Source organism: Pezoporus flaviventris, unplaced genomic scaffold (assembly GCF_033815535.1).
Source record: "Pezoporus flaviventris isolate CSIRO_AGI_PZ_B2104156 unplaced genomic scaffold, CSIRO_AGI_Pfla_v1 ptg000066l, whole genome shotgun sequence".
Lineage (NCBI taxonomy): Eukaryota > Metazoa > Chordata > Aves > Psittaciformes > Psittacidae > Pezoporus > Pezoporus flaviventris.
Window position 1 is genome coordinate 17,728,015 of NW_026892614.1, and position 17,658 is coordinate 17,745,672.

At 40.8% G+C, this 17,658-nt stretch overlaps 1 long non-coding RNA gene across 2 annotated transcripts in view; it reads right to left on the reverse strand.

The window, feature by feature from the left end:
* LOC133278295 (uncharacterized) overlaps positions 1-17,658 on the reverse strand; it is a 54,574-nt gene that overhangs the window by 34,935 nt on the left and 1,981 nt on the right. Inside the window, exon 1 of one of the 2 annotated variants that reach the window (XR_009746501.1) lies at positions 3,969-4,149. The exons of the other annotated variant lie outside the window; for it this stretch is intronic. This is a non-coding gene — a long non-coding RNA (uncharacterized LOC133278295). Of the gene's footprint in view, positions 1-3,968; positions 4,150-17,658 lie in introns of those variants that run through there. 2 annotated transcript variants of the gene reach the window in all.

Consider the following 17,658-nt stretch of genomic DNA (forward strand, 5'->3'; position numbering starts at 1 on the left):
AAACAAGGACATCTTGCATTTGCCTGCTAGCTCAAAGTGATCTGACTTGTGTGCATGGGATTCATTCACCAAAATCAAATCTTGCAACAGCATACATTTGGAGGTCCCTCCACACAGCATGGACCAGGCTGAAGGCAGAAGTGGAAGCAAGACAGACTGAGGAATAGAAGGTGGCAGGAGGTCTGCTCTTCCACCCTTGCTTTACCAAAATTTGTTCAAAAAGTTAGCTCAAAGGAGTTCATCTGGTAACTGTTGACCAGCAAACCACGGAGAGATTCAGTTCAAGTCACCTTCTCCCAGAAGGAAATAAAATATAGAAGAGCAACGTCAATTTTAACTTAATACAGGTAGAAAGCACAAATGATTATTTCTTAATGCCATTCAATTTATCTATGCCTAGTGTCCTAACTAATTTACCACTTTGTAAGCTCCATTTACTTTTGGTATTTCTCCCCAAGTGAATACTAAAGATCAGATGAGTTATTTAAGTTTTAGGTTTTATTTTCTGATTTTGAGAGGCAATTCAACTATGGACCACATAAGTTCATATTTCTCTATATTCAGTGAAGGAAGACTGAAGAAACCACTGAGAGCACTGACACAAGACACCCTCAACAAAAGTTAGCCTTTGCAAATAATATTCTTTCCAGGCTTAAGTACTGTATCTTACTTGTTACAAATATAGCAAAAGCAAGGTTTAATAAACTTATCCATTAATTCATCTATTCATTTATTAATATTTAATAAAAGGATCTATTATTTTCATGTTACATTTCCTAAGGGGAAATGGAAGACTTTCCATTTTTATTTTTTAATTGCAAGATAGATAAATTTTAAACCTAAGATTATTTCATGCAGCTCCTTCATTTTCAGAATTCCTTATTACATCTGTGTTGCTTGGAAGCTATGTAATAAGTACAGATCATTGAACACCTGAAAAAGGGAGAAATAATAAACTCAGAAAAGCCCATATCTGAAAGTAATCATGAAATTGTTCTTACACAATTTCAAAAGATTCAAAAAGTATGCAACAAAATAAGGAAAGGGGCAGATACAGAGATGACAAGAATCGTCAGAGGAATGGATCAGCTTCAGAAAAGGGGACACTAAGTAAGCCTTGGAAAAGGAGGAGAGAACAAAGCAGAATGAGGCAGACATCTCTGCTTATGAAATAGAAAAAGAGAACAGCTATTAGCCATTGTTTTTCTTAACCCAAGGGTAAGAAGGTACTAAAAGAAGTCATCAAGATGAAAGGTGGAAAATGAGCAAAAAAAGTACTATTTTACAAAGCCATGTGACAGCACTGTACAAAGCACCACCACAAGATGTTGTGAAGCCTTAGACCGTCCAAAGGTTCAAGAAATCATTAAACAAAGTTAATGCAGAAAGGTTCCTTCAGGGCTGTTATACAGACATATCTCACATATCTCACAGCTCAGAACATCCGAAGCTGTGTAGGATGTAAGGATCAAAGAGGGCTATGATGTGGTCATCATTATTGTACACTAGCCCTGTTTCCTATACTCCTTTCCTGAGGGCTTGCTGTTGGCCACAGTTAGGTAAGGAAAGAGAAGCCTTGGGGAAGCTGAAAGGCCCTGTTCTTGCATTTTGCCTTCAAGATTAGTCTGCTTGAGCCAGGACACTCTGTCACTTACCTGAGCTTTGGAGGTGACAGCATCAGGCAGACTGAGAAGAAGAACCACAATACCTCTAAATGCGTCCAAGAAAAATGATCCCTCTTCATTATGCTATAGCTTGTCATACAATAGCAATAATCACAATTGGTTTGTAATACACTCAGAGCAGCTTTGGAGATTGATTAAATGCTTCAGCTTCCCTTCAGGTTTAATCAAACCCAGTAGCTGTTTATCACCCAGAATACTTTCGATCAATAGAGCTTATGCCTTACTTATACCTTTAGAAATAGCATGCTCCGTACTAGCTCCCTTGAATCTGCAAGTAGTAATTACAAGAAGTGATTGTACTCCATAGAGTCAAAAGTTACAAAATGGATAAAATCTCTGCAGTCACTAGTGTAACACACTTTTGAAACACAGCCTTTCCTAGTTGTAGATTTATCCCAAGTTCTTTTATAAAGGAGGGACTGCAAAAGCTGTGAGCAAAATTCTGCTCAGACCCTGCCATCAGCTTGAACATAAGGACCAAAAGACAAAGGAGGACACCTGCCCATCAACCACATAACTGTCCTCCAGGAACCCAGCAGCTGAGGAAAATCCCAGGGAAGGTTACCAGAAAGTCCTAAACACAAATGAGAATACCTCAATTTAGATGCTAGTGCAACAACTGAAAGCATCAGTTTTAATGATTCCATGAGGTACACTTCTGCCTTGTGACTGTGCTCAGCCAGCAATTTCAGAAGCATATTTTGATTACATAAAAATAAGTAAAAATAACACCGAAGACAACGTGAAAACTTCTGACTGACTTCCACAAGCCTAGGACCTCACACTCCCTATTAATCATAGTGAGTTAAGTGAATGAAAGTTTAACTCCAGGCATAAAATCATCAAATCCAGAAGAAACATACTGGAAAAGTCCATTTCATCATGCTGCCAGACAAGACAAGACAAACTTTTGGCTGGTGCCTTGACAAATATTTGGACAGGAAAAGAAAGAGCGGGTAAAGTCATTGCTTCTAAAATGATATGTTATGGAAAATCATTGCATCACTTTTAGTAGCAGTTCACAGCTAGTCATTAATTTTGCAAAATTACAGCAGCTGCTACTCTCTGAGGTCTTCTGGAGCAGCAGAGTGTCTTGCCTGCTCATAACAGGACAAAAAGCAACGCCCTAGAGTACAGCTACAGAAAAATAGTGTTTATGTGGAAGGTGACAAGATTTGGTTCATTCTATACACAGCCAGGACCTGTATTTGAAAGAGACAGCATTAGGACTGGCTTTTCCACTCACACATGCACAGCAATACAAGTCATTTCCCCAGTAGGGAAGACACTGTAATATGGTATTAATGTCAGGTTGTGTCAACAAATACATAGCACACCAGGATTTAGGAACCCTTTATGTGGGCTAGCCCTCAAAACCTCATCTGATCCCAGCACAGAAAAGGGAGAGGAGTGAGAAAATTGACAAACTAAACTACTTTAAAACGCACCTCAAAATATGACACATACCACATTTGCTTTGTTAGAGATTGAGGCATATTAAATTAATGATCAATAAAATCCAACTAAGGTGGGGGGGGGACACACACGACATTCTGAGTGCTTAGAAGGCCCCAGACTTCCAGTCAGGCAGGCAATGGAAGGAGAAAGTGAATAAAATGAGATGAAGGCAGCCTGCCGTTATCACTGCCATTCAGAAGAGGAGGAACGTGGGATAATCTAGAGCTTTTCCACTTTATTTAGTTTTACTGGGTTTCTCAGACTTGTCTGGGATTTCAGATGTTAAAAAAAAGGAGGGAGATGAGTTAAGTCTGACTCTTCAAGTTATTTTATTAACCCAGCAAACACTTCACGCGTTTCAATTTCTGCCACTCTGTGTCTCTTTTCACACTGCTAGCCACTTGAAAGCATCTTGCAGGGGAGAAGCTACCAGAGAAAATAGTTTTGGATGTTCCTTGTTTATTATATGCAGATCAAGCATTTCTTATTAACTCAGTTTCTGTTCTTCCCTCATAGGTAGCAATGCTGTGATATTATTTGCAAGCAGCCAAGGTAATTACCATCCAGCAGGGTCCAATTGTTTTCAATTAAAAGCTTGACTGAAGTCTTTAGTTTTTAATACCATTGTGACCATCTGCTTTCACTGAAGTTCATCAGCAAAGGCACAGGTCTCATTCTAATGCTGCTTAATTATATGGAGGAACATGGGGGTTTTTTGGTCAGAGATTCATTTTTCCCAGCTGAAGAAAAGAAATGGGCAGCAAAGGGGCTCTCTGGCTTTGCTAATAGCCTGCAGTAAGATGGAGCACCCAGGAAGATCATTACCTTTCTGTGAGATCCAGCTGTTATCGCACTGACAAGAAGATCCAGAGGATCAACAGGAGAAAGCAGTTAGCCTCAGCCACCCTCCTCTCCATTCAGTCACTTGCCTCCTTCTTCTTCCAGCAAATCTGAAAAGGCCACAGGGAAGAGGAGTTCATCTGAAAACAGGCATCACAGTCCTCCCCTGCTGATTATACTTTCAGATTCTGTTCCAGGCCAGGAATGCAGGCAGGCTCTCCTGTCTGGGCATCGCTCCCTCCTCCTTGCATGTGTGGTGAACCTCTTGCAGTCCTGTAACATCTCGGATCTGAGTATCTCCAAATCCCTTACAGGCATTCATTAAGCCCTGCACAATCCTCAGGAGAAGTAAGTAAATATAATTTTCCAGATGGGGAAATAGGGTGGCAAGAGGTTAAGTGACTAGCCTGAGGCCAAACAATAAATAAGCGGCAGAATCAGCATGAGGATCTGCAAAGTCCCAGGTTTCCAGCGCTAAGCTCCAGAAAAGGAGAAACAACACCCCAACCCCCAAATCCTCAGGACTCTGAACTCGTTTACTGCAGCTCTGCTTCATTTGGGCCACTGCTAATAAGCATGACTTAACATTTCCAACTGTACTGTGCAGAGAAAGACATAATGCAGGAACTGCTGCTCAAGGCAGGGAAGCACATTTGATATTGCTTCATACTACTGAGCCAGGCAGGCACACATCTTCCTTACAAGTGCCTGCTGCCATTTCTGTTACACATGGCTATTTCCAAGGATCAGCCCCCCAAGAGGCAGGTACTTTGCCAAGTACCAGTTAAAGAAGAAGAATATATGGTATAACACTGTCAAAGCTGAGGAGATTCACTGCTCTAGTGGCAGTCTGAATCCCTAAAACAAGAAGCTGGAGACCTTTCCGTCTTCTTGGCTAGTCATGTAGGTACACTCGTCTCCCAGGTAAATCCCAGTAGCATTCATCCAACACTTAAGCCCTGCTCATCACTAATCTTTGGAGAAAGTTGAGTTTCAACCTTACACCTAGGGAGGCTGCTCTCCTCGGCACATGTCTTCACTCTCTAACAAGGTGTGTTAGACCCACATAACACTCCCTCCCAAAGGCCAACAATCCTGCTTCAAAATGGTACATCACACACGAGCACTAAACATATTAAATAAAGACTGTTGTACAGCCAAGCCAAGCCTGAGCCTTTCATGCTATATTGAGACTTCTACAGCTCCTCTGCAAAAGCATTGCAACTGGAACCTGAGGCTTGGGAGAAAATTACTTCAGGAAATGGTGTAAATGACTTCAGTATTTTGAAAGTCTTCAGGTGTTGCTCTTCAACTACCTTCAGCTATTGAAAAACATAATGCAGTCTGCTCCCATACAGGGTTCTTTTAAAGCTGTGTGTAGTATGTGTCCTAAATACATAATTACACACCAGAGTATAATGGATCATTTGGGCTTATTTTGTAACCAATATGCATTCAAATTCTGAAGGAATATGTAGCAACAAACATGCAGCACACACTCTGGAAGATAGTTTTCTTACATTCTTGCTCCTAAGAAGCTCCCAGAGGCCTATTCCTGCCAGAGAAACAGACAAGAAAAAGTGAGAAGAAATAAACCCTCTCCTTAAGAATTACCTTGAAGAAAACATAATGATCCTGTTAAGAAAATAGTCCAGTAAACGCATTCTTGGCATAACTGTCCTGTGAACTGGATGGCCTAGGAAACTGGTAATAAGATTTTGTATCTTTTCTTCCTGCATTTGAAACTAATCTGCGCTCATAGCCAGTCAGCATAGCTATTCCAAAGAGCTTTTCAGTGACCTATGCAAAATGATTTGGCAGTGTCCTTTCGGGCAGCTCTTGCAGCGCTATGTGTGCACTGCAAGAATTACAGAGAAATTTCTGCCCATTTCCTAAGTACTCTCTATAATCCCCTGAAATCCAGTGAAAAGTCCTACAGTGACAGGAGCAATAATGCATCAGTGCATGCAAGTGAAAGATTTAAACAGCACTCTGCTGACGGGAGTCACCTGAGGTTGATCTCTAAAAGTATTTCAGACAACCACTCCTACTTCAGTTATTAGTAGTTCAACATACTGCTTTATTCACTAGTTCTAGCCAAAAATACTTGGACTCTTCTTTCTTTTGTAACCCCATTGTTGCAAATTTAACAATGTTGTGTAAATTTTGCAAGACAGGAGCTGCTTTTTGAAAGAAGTGCATAACCAGTGGTAGTGCCTTTCCTTACATCTTCTCAGAAAGCTTCCAACACTATGAAGAGCACTAGATCCATCAGGCTTAATTGGGAGCATTTAAAATTGAGATGCTGAAATCAGGTACCATCTGCATCAGGAACCAGGGACTTCCAAAGGGCACCTATGATCTATATCTCCTTTCAGAAGCATTTCTCTTTCTCCACCAACTACAGAACGCAATTTAGCACAAACAGGCTCCTAATTCAGGCACCTGAGTTAATTGCTTAAAGAAAAATAAGAATTAATCAATTCTGCCTCTTTGAAACAACTACCTGTTAGCTATATTTAAGGACAGGAGCTACTGGATGTCAGATGTTCCCTGTTTTAAAGCTGAAAGGGAGAGAAATACCTTGCTTTCTACTTTATGGTCATTGTGCATGTAAGTAGGTGAGGCAAAGGAAGAAGAGAGATATCGTGAGTCTGCATGCCAGTGAGTAAAGCCAGTGGTGTAGTCTGTGAAAATCCATTTGGACAAAGGGGCAGGGGAATATAGGTCAAGGCAAATATCAGAGTCCTTGTGTGAATAACAGGAACTTGTTCTGCTTTGGTATCTGGCAATGACCCTATGGCATCCTTCAAAGCAATAAATAAATTAAACTACACTGTCATTGCAGGGAGGTTTTGACCATGTTTGTAGAGGGGAGTGAAACAAGTATGGAAGGCAGCCCAAGTTTAGCAAAGACAGGAGGAAGAACCTAATGTCTGAAAGGGGCCTGCAGGGATGCTGGAGAAAGACTCTTTATCAGGGACTGTAGTGGTAGGACAAGGGGTAATGGGCTAAAACTTAAACAGGGGAAGTCAAGGTTAGATATGAAAATGAAGTTCTTTACTGTGAGGGTGGTGAGGCACTGGAATGGGTTGCCCAAAGAAGTGGTAAATGCCCCATCCCTGGCAGTGTTCAAAGCCAGGTTGAACAGAGCCTTGGGTGGCATGGTCTAGTGTGAGGCATCCCTGCCCAAGGCAGGGAGGTTGGAACTAGATGACCTTAAGGTCCTTTCCAACCCTGACCATTCTATCATAACTGCATTCTAGCTAAATATGAGACCACATTATCAAATCTTATATGCAAAGCAGACAGCTCTTCCCACTTACTCTCTCTTTATGAACCTGTAGCCTATGCACCTATACTGTACAGAAATGTGCTTTTCTGCCCACATGGCAGGCCCATGCACCAGCAAGCAAACAAGGCCTTCACATAAACACCCATGATGTATAGCTATAGGTTTCTCATTTGGTTTCTGAAAGTGCAAATAAGTCTGCAAGAGGCTGACATGGAAAGACAGTATTTGAAAGGAAAGTAATAATTTCTTCTTTACCAGATGAGATAATTCCATTTTTCCTACTATTCTTCAATCTGACTAAAATTAAAAAAAATCCAAAGTTTATTTCTCTTTGTCATTGTTCTTTTGATTAATTCAATAAAAACTTTATAGAATTTTTAAGTGAAAGTATATGGAAAATTACCCACAGCCCTGGGATTTGTCCATCGGGTCTGAGCACATCATTACTGGAGCTCCAAAGCAAGGAAAGCTTCATTCATTTGCCTTCTTCCAAATAGCACTTTCACCAAATCCCAATGGGATCTGAAATTTCAATGTATGTATTTGAGGTCAAAGAGCTGCAATATTAATTAATGTTGAGATTTTACCATACTTTTTCAGACCTGAGGAAAAATGAGATTTCCAAGTGCATCTGCATCATAACAACTCTATTGTAACTCATAATCCTTTCTTTTTAGATCTGAACATTGCAGCTCAAGTCTGAGACAGCTGAGCCTAATGAGATGGATCGGTGGGAAAGGACCCTTCGGCCTCAAGACACGAGAGGCATGCCGCACCAGTCAGTGCTAAGGGGAGGCTGATTACTCTTTCAGGTTTTTCTGAATGATCTCTATGTTTTGGTTTCCTGACTTCTTTTATCTCTTCTCCCTAAGTCAGCACCCACCACACTTTTTTAGAAACATGTATTCTGCAGCAAAATGCTTCAGACCCAGCTGAGGGTGAGGGAAAAGAAAACCAGTATCTCACACTTTGTACATTTTCTTCTGCGTGAAAGAAAAAGCTCTCTCATTTTTTTCACCGTTCTTATCTCTTCTTAAAACACCCAGACAGCTTAAAAACATAGCTGCATATATCAAGAATATATGTGAAGAACAATATTGTCAGAGGATCACTCTGAAAACTTGTATTTCAGCGAGCTTTGTGCCATTTCCTGAACAACACCCTCAGATCTCATGTACTGCCTTATAATTACAAAAAATATAACTTGGTATAGCATGCACTATGTCAGGTTTGATTATGCCAGCAGAGAAAGACACGGGATACAGAGAGAGAATAAAGAAAGAATGATGGCTGTCTACTGGCTTATCAATTTACATCTCTCTACAGTAAATCTTAAGTCCTTTGTGCTGTCAGTCATGCACTCCTACGACAGTGATTGCTGGAATATGAAAATCACAGCTTTGAGATCCATTTGTACATTCACATATTTGCACCGCCTTTCTGGGCTTATTGTTTCAGTGGCTGCAGCATCGCCTATCAGCATGGGCCCCATGATTTGAGGCTTGATGTTTCCCTCTGCTATGCAGCTTATGTGTAACAGTTCATACCAACACCCTCTTAATCACCCTCTCCAGTTCAAATTAGGAAGGAAAACGGAAAATGTCCTCAGGAAACTGTAAAGGTAACAAATGATCCTGTGCTAGATGACATATTTCAGGCCAATAAATCCCAATAATAATTTGTGATTGTGGCTAAAAATAACACACCTCCTCATCGAATATTTACTGTGACATAAATAGCCACCTAGCCAACATCATGCTTTTGAACAAATTAACAGCAACTGCATATTTTCAGCTGAAATGACACACTGGAAATTAATTAAGACAAAATGACATGAACAAAAACCACGTTACTGATGCTGTTGCCTCTGCAGCAACTGTCAGCAGCAAAGAGCAGCTTCCTACAAATTTCAGAGGCATGGTGCTCAGAAAACAAAAATCATACAGGCACAACACGCGGTCATGTACACATATACACTAAAACTAAATTTCCTATGAGCTGAGCAGTAATTCAGGGCTTCACCCTTCCCAAGTTCCCTATTGTCATGACCCACAGCCAGGAGTGGATCAGCAAGGTTTCTTGCAGTTGTAAAATACAAGCATTCATAGAAAAACTTCCCAAGCTTTCTATACAGCCAGTGAGGGCAAACACTCCACCATGTGAAATTTCCCACAGAACCACAGGTAGCCAGTAAGGAGAAGAATCAGAAACCATCCTTGCCCTAAGAACTGCCCTCAGCTATTCCTTTAACATGGAGTAAGCATTAAAATCTGTAGCTGAGTACTAACCCACATCTGAATACTTGAATATAATTTGCCTCTAATGGGTTAAGAATTTTGATGCAAGGAAAACAAAAGCTACTCGGAAATATAGCAGGGTAATAAATTATTGCTGATTTCCTCAACTTACATAAGTTGATCAGAATCCCTTACAAAACTATCCAAGCAGTGTTTCTGTCTTTAAATTCTCTGCATTAAAAAAAGAGAAAACTGTCATATTCATGCACTTGGCTTTTGAGCTGCATTCCGTAAGGCAAGTACAATTCTTCCAGATCAGCAAATCTGTACAATATGGCAGTGTTTGGTTCCCACACTGAATAAAACATGGTCTGTCCTATCCAAACCATTTATCAGACTCAGCATTATTTTCTCACTATAAACATTCCTAATAGCTTTGGACCATTTTCGTCATGAAGTAACAAGAGCACGAAATCACTAGTGTGTTTAAAATAAACACCTACATTATGTTTTGGGTTGGGTTTTTTCCTCATTTTAAGGCTCAGGTCTCCTAATGCTCAGTACTCTATGGGGCTTCTGCCACAGAAGGTTATGTCCTCCTTGCCATCTTGTAAAATCATCAAATTGATGCATCTGGGATGAAGAGGCATTACAAGCGAGTAAATGACAACTGAAAGAGCAGAAGACAAACTTTTTCATAACTTACCCTTAATTTTCACTAGAAAAGATACTTGAGACTTGGAGTTTGATTCGAACGAGTAAGGATCCTTATTCAGGGAACAAGGTTAGCAGCAACAAATATAATTTTGCAGCATTTGTTACTGGTAATAAAATAACCCAAAATAATATTTTCTATTTTTGAAGCTACTTAGACATCCATGATACCTCCACTCAAAGCCAGTCTCCCTTATGGTAAGACCATCACCTTCTGCACCATCAGGAGTAATAGCTCTGGGATTAACCTAAGGCCCACAAAGCTGGTAGTCTGTTACTGACAGTGGCTGACTGACGATGTCCAGGAAGCAGTAAAAGAGCTTCACTGAGCCACAGTCATAGATGTGCATTTCTCTTCCATATCCGTGTGCAATGTGAACTAGCCTGAATTTACATTTTAAGCTGCTGCCTGATAAAACTGCCTTGGTAAGTCAAAGACAGAGCCCAAAACATAGTGCAGCAACTGTCCAGTCCTGAGTTTTAACTAACAGGTCTCGACAATCTTGCCAAAACACTGAAATTGTATCCGTGAGCATAACACTAGAAAATCCATTAAAACACTACTCAGTATTTCACCCACTCTGTGTTTTTTCACCTTTGAGACACATTTTTGCATGAGTATTTGAATGACAGCCCTAGCAGCAGCCTATCACCCCACAATAATAAAGGATTAGTTACCTCCATCATCAGCACTCTATTATTATTTGTATCATCAAATGCCTGCTCTTTTCTTGTCAGCTATAAAAGCCTAGGAACACAGAAAAGAAGACACTATGCAACAATTCAACAAGTCTTCTAGCCTGCACCTGCTTTTAATTAGTTACTCTCAAATCAGACCTGCAGAGCCAGGAGCTGCAAGTGAGAGCACCGCTGACTGCTGGCCCGGCTGGGCTGCCGGCATAATTAATTGCATTCTTACCATGGCTCTGTCCTCTGCGCCAACAAAAGCCAATCATCTGCTGGGAAAGTCTGAGCTGATGCTTCTCCGCCATTTGAGCCAGGGCATAGGACACTTCAATAACCGCATCTCCCAGCTTCGTATTACTGCCTGCCTCCCAAAATGACACGCTGACCACCTCAGTGCCACTGCAGACTACACAGAGGCAGGGGGTGAGAAGGTATAAAGGAAAAGAAAAAAGATGTGAAAAGCTGAACTAGAGAACTGCTGACCACAGAAACCACCACTCAGCAGCTGTCCAAAAAACAAAGGCTTGCTCGGACAGAGGTTTGGCAAAATGACAGCTAATAACCTGGCTGTGTTGGCATTCCTCTAGCCCTCAATGTTACAGCATTCATGTAAGCTTCAAGCTATTCATATACATTAATTACTGTAACCCCAAAGCACTCTTTGGGAAAGAGGGAAGTTCATTATTGCTATTTAACACGTGACAAAGAGAGTGGCTAAGGATCTTCTCCAAAGTTTCCACAGGAACCAGCAGAAAAGCAAGGTCCACTGTGCCTTGGCATGGCTGCTGTTTTCAGCACAAGAACATCCCTTTTTGCCAGGAGCTCAGGCAACCACAGGCTATACCTCACCAGAGGGCTGGCAAGTGGCAGACAGACTGTTTGTTTGCAAAGGGAGAAGAGGGACTCAACCAACAACAATCTTTGAAGCTTTTGAAACACACAGTTTCGAAATTATGGGCTTTCTTTTTAAATCTTTTTATTTCACTTTTTGAGAGGAGCCTGGTACATCTCTTTTTAAAATTAATGACATATACTTGATCAAAAATGCTAAAATGCTAGTTCCAGCAAATTACACAGATAATTAAGCCTAATTTCAATAATGCTCTGAAATACTATTAATAAATCTTTGGGCTCTTGCAGTCCTTGAATATACACAAGCTACTTCATGAACACCAAATTCCACACTCACAGCTCCTTTTCTGTCGAGCTTTGGCAACCCCAAGCTGAATTCTGCTGCCAGTTATATCCCTGTAAGTCTGGAGCAATTGCCTGTCCTCGGTGGCATAACTCAAGATTACAGCTGTGTAAACGAGTGCAGAATGTTGCTTGAAACGTAAATCTGACCTTCAGCTTGCTTCCATGAAAGAGGAAAACCCAGGAACTTGTTTTCACATCCAGTAAGCTTCTTGAAAAACGACCCTGCATAAATATTATTGTTTCAGTCATACATATAGCAGTACTAAAATGGAGCTAAAACTGCCCAGTGTCTAGGTCTACCAGGAGGGGGCAAGATGCAGAGTGTTATATTTATGAGCTGTCCCAAGCAATGCTTGCTTTCAAGCACTGACATGCACTTTGACCCCCTACTATGGCACATCAAGACCTTCACCTTATTCTTGGTTAATAGGTTGGTGTTTGACCTCGAGATACTGCAGATTTTATCGCTGGCAGCACTTGAATGTTGATCACCTGACTTCCCAACCCACATAGCTGGATCTATTCTTCTGGGGGAGCCCCACACACCACCAGAGAGAGTGAGACCTCTATGGACCTGAGCAGCACCATTGCTCCTGCTGAGCTGTTAGCATACTGATGCCCCAAAAACCTGATCCAAGCCATCTGGGGCCACCTCTTCACATGGATATGGACAGATTCAGTCCTAGTGCCGCCCTATGCAATGAGCACTTATGTCTGTACTCTCAAAATTCCCACATGCAGAGAGGGGCCAGGGAAGTGAAATCTGCCTCTTTGCCACCATTCCTCATGATAAGCAGGCCAAGCAAATAAGAAAAACATTCTCACAGCTCTGAGTACTTTCCTAGTCTCCTTTTAGTCACCATTCCTCTGAAGTCTTTCTGTACAAGACTTGTTAAACAAAGAGCATTGTATAACGCACTTATCAAACTGCGTTAGAAGGAAGAATATCACAAAAAACAGTCTTCTAAACACAACATCAAAAAGAAAAGAGAATATGATAATTTCAGTGTCTTTTGTTTGTAGGAGCACAAGTTAAATAATTCATGATTGTTCTAAACAACTGGCTTTGGAGAAAACATGATTTGCCAAAAGTGCAGTACAATCCTTGCAGGGTTGCCACTTGCAGTTGGAAAGTATATCTTTGTTATTACTTATAGACACAAATGAAGCATTAGCTAGATTCAGACCAGAAAAAAACACCGAAATGCTACACAATAAACGTTCCTATACATGTTGATTTTGACCATCAGGCTAGCCAAACCTCTTTCCCCTGTCCTGATATGTCCACATCATAACATTCAGAAATCTTTATCACACCGCCAAGTAGAACAGATAACTGGCCTATACATTCAGGACTTTTATCTGCCCAAAGAATAAAATGATGGCTCTGTATTACAGCACACAGCTGGACAGAGATAGACAAAGATGCACATATCTGTAGTAGCAAGGATATTTATCAATGGAAGAAAAGCCTGCAGAGGATATGCCAGCATTTTATTCTTGCTTCTATGCAGCTTCTAGACTGCATTACCAATCTCTGGCATTACCCCAAATTAAAAGCCACTGCGTTTATGCAAAATACTTTTAAACAAGCAGCATCTCTTGTCTTCATTTCTACCTTTCATCTAATTTGATGCATTACCATAAATAAATGAAAGAGCCATGAATCTCATAAAAATGTGAAGGGAGACTGGATCCAAGTATGACGGCCTGTAATTCACCTGCCACTGGGGGCTGCTTTTAAAGAATGGACCAAATTCACTTAGTGCCGATTGATATTTTAACCACTTTAAATATTTTAAAATAACATTTCTTTTGTTCATTGTACATTAAGGAGTGAATTTCTATTTTAATTCCTGAACTGAAAAAGCAATAGAGCAGTGTGTAAAAGCCATTTCACATACATGTCAACACAAACATATGCCTGGAGATAGAAGAAGGGCAATATTCTTGACTAACGCCAACAGACCCCTAGGAAACTCTGGCAGGTCAGTTAAGGACCTATATGGGTGGTAAGATGGAATTTCTCTTTACTTAACAATGAAAACAGTTTCCCTTATCAAATGTTCTTAGTGCCTAGTTTGTTTTGGAAACTCTGTGGGATCTGCATTTCCTTCTGCAAAAGGGGGTTGTGAAATCAGAAAAAAATCCCCCATGGGTATTTAAACTAAAAGAAATAACCAAATTACCTAGATTTAATGTATTTTTTTTTTCCTCCCCTGCTTTCCACAGGCTTATCACTTCTTCAGAGTTTTTCTTGAGCTAAATGTCACTGCAAACTGAAGTGCTGGTGCAGAATAATAAATTTCATCCAAGGCCTTTTAAGTTACAGGTGATTTAATATAGTAACTGTGGACAAGCCGGACCCCATTGTGCTCCCACTAATGTCAATGAGTATTTGTTGCCCATGAGTTCAGAAATGGATACCATCCCTGGCTGTGACAGATTGCTCCTAATCTAAATTTGTCACACTCTGCCACTGTCTGTACCTCATTTTCTGGGTGCCCATCTTCAGGAATCCAAAGATTAATTTGCAGACCAGGCAGATGCTATTGGAAGTGGAGGGAAAACCATCTTCACTTTGTGCACAGACACTTGCATTTGGATACAGTTGCTGTCCTTCAGGCACAGCCCTTGCGAAGGACTCTTCCCTGCTTCCATCCTAAATACAGGTGCAAAGGGGAGAGCTTATCCGGTTATTGCTTTGTTTCTGCAGCAGAGTGGTAATAACTCAGGGAAGCTCAGAACATAAAAAATGGAAACAAGAACTGGGAATTTATGCCCAGAATGGAGGGGGGAAGAAAAAGGTGGCAAAATAAAGAAAAAAAAAGCCATTTTGCAGTATTCCTGGCAGAAATCTGGATGCAAAGACACTTTAGGTCTCCTTTAGGTCAGGATGTGTATGTGTTTGTAAAGAAGCCCCTCCTGTGTTAAAAACAAGCAAACATCCCATACACACACCCCCAAACAAACTACAAACCAACCATTTTCTCCTTTCAGCAAAAACTATCAGCGGCCTCTTGTATCTGGCTAACTTTCAAGGTGGAAAAGACTAACACCACAAAGCTCAAAGAAATTTCAACAAAAGCAAGGTCCTCCAGTACCCTGCAGGGACTTGCTCAATTAGTTGAGCCCCTTTTCTTGATTTTAACTCTCTACATCTAAGTTTTTCAGGAAACAAAAAGATATGAGCACTTCAGCGCACCCAGTCAGCTGTGAATATGCACAGGATGAAGATGCTCTGCTGAGAATGCCCCAGAGAGAAAAGGACTGATCTTCTTCAGAGTCCAGGAAACCCAAACTCCCCTACTGAACAGCAAGAGTGCAAAAGAAGAGATAAAATAAACCCATGCCAACCACAAAAGATATTTATTCACTCGGGAAATATCAGCCATCCATAGCCCAATGTTTCACTTCACAATTCTGATACGTTTCAATAAATTTTTTTTTCTAGGCTACATAATATACTATTCATTAAATGCATGCATAATATTAGTCTTAAAAGACTGAACAGTTTCCCTTGCCAGCTTTTCCATACCAGATTTTCCCATGTTTATAATGCCTATCTCTGTTGCTGCAAGATAGACCTATACAAACAAAAATCAATCCCTGCTTGACTGCACAGGGAAACACTGACCCTGAGTAACCATCACGTGCAAATGGTGTGGACAGCCTAAATCTCAAAGCTTTAACCTGTTCAACTCTCAGGATTTTTGTAACAGGACTTTGATTTTTTCCAACAGGTTTGTTCTCCTGGGGTCTCCACTTGACTATCGGAGGACAGGAGTTGCTGGCTGAACATGAGGAGAGCCTGTGGCATAGCAGGTCAGTAAAATACACATTCTGCAAACCCTCAGATGTGTTTTTAAGCATACAAATAGCAGGTGAAACTTGGTCCCAATGACATCAATGGCAGTTTTAGTATCAACATCAATGGAGGGAGGTTTTATCCAGTGAGATTAATTTATGAGATTAATGTAAAAGACCAGGGCCCAGATTTTCTTTATTCATCAGAAATGAATAATACTGAGTTTGGAGTAACACCAGATAACCAAATTACAATTGCAAATAAACACATTATGATAGACTGCAGCAGTGTAAGTGAAAAATATTATTCACCTTCCAGGAGAAAAGAAATAGTTTTTAAATGAACCTTTAATTTAATCTATCCTTTAGAATATTAGCTTAAGGGAAAAAAAATTATTACCCTTTAGGAAATATGGTCATAATGGAGGCTTCCCAGGTAGCTCTCATGGAAACATTCAAAATAGATGTGAGCACACATTATAGGTTTCCATAAATGTCAACGTTTATTTCTGGTAAATATTGTCTCTTGCTTTATCTCTGCCAGTGGTATCCCCTCAGACCAATAAATGCATGCAGAAGTCCATACCTACTTATTACCTCATTGGATTAGAAATGATTACAAGTGACTGTTGCATACTGGATAGAGCCTCCAAACTCTTCCCCCATGGGACATCAAGCTCACTCTGCTTCATGACCCCCAGGAGGCATTTTCCTTCTCAAAGACAGTACTGGTGTTTATAGCGAACCAGGAAGGTCTGCCCCTCCCTGCTCTCAGATCAAAGTGACCACCAAGCATTTGTTAATGATGAGTTGTCTCACAGCTAGAAGGGCCATCTTAACATTCTACTCTGCCTTGCTACATACATCTCCCTGGTTGACATGCAGTAATCACATATACTAATCATAGAGACCAGAGGAACTAGATGATTATCAAGGTCCCTTCGAACCCAAACCATTCTGTGATTTAATGATAAGTTAACATATTTTCTTCAGGATTCCTCTAGGAGAGATTCCATGCCCATTTCCCAAATGAGAAACAGTACATATGTACCAATACCGGCCTATAAGCAGGCCTTTGTTACCAATGTGGCAAATGGCAATCACAGCCAAAAAAGAGGAGCCATCTGGATAAAAGACTCTGCTAAAAAGGAAAGGACAAAATTTACCCTGGGACTGCACTAAGCATACAGTCCTGCAAAGCAGACAGTCCGAGAGCAGGGAAGCGGAGTGTAATACAAAGCAATTCACTGATTTCCCAAAGACAACGCTACTGGCTGCAGGCGGCTCACAGCCAAGACAAATAGAGATGCGCTGATTGTACATCTGCCCACAGGCTAATTTTGTTGTGGGAGAAGGGAGCTTCAGAAACCTTGAGCTATTTTCCATTGCAGGAAGCCTTGGTGATGATGGTGCAGTACAAATTGTCCATTCTTTCCTTGGGAGTGAATTGTCCCTGGGTTGCACCAGGTATGAAGTCTGCTGGCACAAGGTCCCTTTGAACCAAGACTGAGGATGTGAGGGGAGCAGGAGAGAAAGATGAAAGCAATAACAATTTCATAAGAATGTGGAGAAAGGCCTTTAACCTTTTGCTAAAGGCAGAAAAAAGTAACAAAATCCACTGGACATGAACTCCAGTGCCCCTGAGTGAAAGCTTACCCCTACCTCAGGAGAATGAGAAATCAAGCTATAGAACAGTAGCTGTGATAACACGTAGCAGTCTCTGTGATTTTCTGTTTTA